Genomic DNA, 3,313 nt, shown 5'->3' with positions numbered 1-3,313 from the left:
AGATATAGTATATATCCTAGATATATATATACTATGATATATTATTGTTAGTAAGATTGGTAAGATCGGTTGTTCGGTATCAAAAGGAAGGAAACTTTATTTTATACATTTCTTATATAAACGTCAATGTGATGTTAAACGTCAAAGTAAAGGAATGCTATAAATACATTCTAAGTACTCTAGTACGTTATAGGGATGATACTTTTTATACTTATATTTTATATTAGAACTCCTTTCTTGAGTTTTGTTCAACAATAATTTAAATGTTTTAAATACAAAAATGGCATTCTACTTTGTCATTGGACGATAGATTAGCGTGCAATGACTTGTTCAACGATTTTACAAAGTTTTCGGCTTGACCGTTTGTGGTTGGATGGCCAAGTGCCGTAAAAATATGGGTTGCACAATTTTTCTTTGTGAAATTCTTAAATTCTGACGATGTGAATTGCCTACCCTTATCACTAACCAACGTGTAGAATAATCCGAATCTACAAATGACTTCAAGATTTTTTTTTTTTAAGCCAAAGAACTTCTTCTTTCCTTAATTTTAAAAACCTCTACCCATTTAGAAAAAGAATCTATGACTATGAACAAGTAAAATTAATTAATCGGACCACAAAAATCAATATGTACTCGCTTCACAGCTGATTCGGTTGGTACCCATAGAATTAGTGGGCTCTTGGGAGGTGAATTAACACAAACGACAATAACGCAAATTTGTGTTATTTCCCAATTGAATGTGAAATAACACAAATTTGCATTATTTAATTTCTCGTTGAGCAATAAGACCAACTTTTAAACTTAACAATTTGAGTAATAAAGCAAAATAGTGAACATTTGTAGGTAGTCACCCAGTTACATTTGACAAAAAGTAGTACATGAACAACTTAAATGGCCGGATTTGTAAGTGTACAATTTGAAAGTGCCGTTGCGTTGCGCCTCGTTCGGCGGCGCTCTCGCGTCCCCCGCTCCCACCGCTCCTTTCGCAATTATGCACTGCTGGCATTATAGCCGATTAGAAAAAAGAATAATAATAAATGACACTAGTTCACTTCTAAACTGCTTTTTAATGTCCAAGTGATGGGAATTATTGCATAGGGTGTTATTGCATGCACCCCACCCATGGTGCAATTATACCTTGTGAAGTAATATAAGAGTGAGAAGAAATATTTTGACACTGCCTTATTTGAAAACATGCCTATGAAATGTGACTATAAGACAGTCAGAAAATAAAGCGAGAAAGCTGTTTTATTGGTGACAGGTAATAAGATCAACGGAAATAAGGTCAATTGACTTTATTTCGCACCAGTTTTAAAAACGAAATAAAATCCATTGACATTATTTCTCTTTCAAACATTAAATTTGTTTAGCTTCGCGGCGGCCCGCGTCAGCGCGCCACCATGCGCGCGACCGGCGCGCACACCACGTCTACGCCGCGGCCCCCCGGCCCCCCCTTCCCCGTCTCCCACCGTGCTGTAGCGCAGGTAGATTTATTTTTTGTATACGTTGAAATAAAATTTGTATATATTTTAAACATCGAGGGCTTATATTCAATAAAATACCCTCTATCTGCACACTTTTCACAAAGATGAGATTCTGATATAAAAATCCACCTAAGCTGTAACTGTCATCAGTGATATTAATGCTACCTTATATAACGACAGGTAATAAGTCCCAGATGGTTTCTAAAATCACAAATTAGTTTTTGTGCAAATTGCAGATAGAGGGTATTAATGAATTCAAGCCCTCGATATTTTACATTTTTATATTTGTAAGTTATTAGAAGCAGGGATGCCAACTTGGCTCAAACCGTGCCATTTGTCCCTATTTTACTTCCGCATTTCAATACATTTTTGTGAAATCCTTTGCGTGCATTCTAATTTATAAAGGCTATTCAACTGGTTTATCTTATTTTATCATTGCACTTTTGTTTAGAAAATGTAGCTTTATTTTATTGCTAAATGTGAATAATTAAAAGGAATGACACCTTTTTTGGCACTTTTATTTTTGTATTTGGCACATTTTGGCACTTTTTTATCCTCAATATGGCACCTCATAACTAAGGATAGTTGCCAGCCCTGATTGGAAGATTTTTGCTGTGTTTTGGGGCAACAACTTGTCTGCAGTAAAAAAGCACATAATTTGTGTTTCAAAAGTATGTGAAAACCAATCAATTCACTTATATGATCTCGGTTCCGATATTAAATAATCAATAATTGTTTATACCCGCATTTTGGCACATTGGCTCGTTGAATGTGCCATCTAATAAATAGTGTCGTCATTCTCCTTAGCTGCTTTTAAATGATGTCGTCACAAATTGCTGGCGGAGACATGAATACAGGGTAAGAAAATTCTTTTTCTATAATTGTTTCCTTATAGAAAGGTTGGTTTCTTTTCCACCTTAGACATTCCGAATTCGTTCAAAATATGCTAATTTAAAACACAGAATTCTTTCAGTGTTCCTCCGGGGTTTTTGGACATGGACTGTTTCTTCAATTTAATAGTGTTCGCTTTATTTTTGTGGAAACGAAACATGTTTTGCAAGTTATGGATCATTTTTACACTCTTTCTTCAAATATTTCTCGTATTCCAGCTGTGCGCAGGCGTTTAGTTTTTCGCATCGTGTTTTTACATATTCGTAATTTAAATTTGTTTAATAAAATCAAATGGTGGTAGTTCATGATTGTGTGTGGATTAATATCACAACACTGAGGATTTGGCAATAACCTTTTTCATCTATTAAAAAACAACACTTACGGGGCAATGTTTATTGTAAGAACAACATTTTTTTCTATGAATCGACATACTAGCTCTGATCCAGTACTCCATGAACTTACAGGATTTTACACGAACTTGCAGGAAGTTACAGGAAAAATGTTCCCGTACTCCGAAATCCTCCAAAATCCTGTAAATGAGAGCGACTTTTGGAGAGTTGTGTAGAGAATGAAGTTGCCCGAACTTTTTCTTCCGGTAAAATCATGAAAAGTGTCAAGCAATCACTGGTTGACGTTTTTACAGGAAAAATGGTTTTTTTGTTCCCGTACTTTTTGTTGTTACTCACTTTTTACTCTCACTTCAGAGAGTAATTTTGCTGTTTGACAGTTTTACAGGATTTTTCACGAAAAGTATTGGATCAGAGCTACTTTAAGCATTGTTGCCGCTATTTCCATTTGAATGAGGAAAAAGCCTCAATGTCTTTATTTCCAAATTTTTGTTGACTTTATTTCGCTTTTGAAAAGGTAATGATGTCAATTGACTTTATTTCGCACCGTTTTATTACTTCACCTGTTTATTGCGCCATTGATCCCACCTG

Source organism: Rhagoletis zephyria, unplaced genomic scaffold (assembly GCF_001687245.7).
Source record: "Rhagoletis zephyria isolate East Lansing unplaced genomic scaffold, Rhagoletis_zephyria_1.1 Rzeph_scaffold_01066, whole genome shotgun sequence".
Classification (NCBI taxonomy): Eukaryota; Metazoa; Arthropoda; class Insecta; order Diptera; family Tephritidae; genus Rhagoletis; species Rhagoletis zephyria.
The sequence above is the reverse complement of the archived record's forward strand: the minus strand, read 5'-3'. Positions refer to the sequence as shown.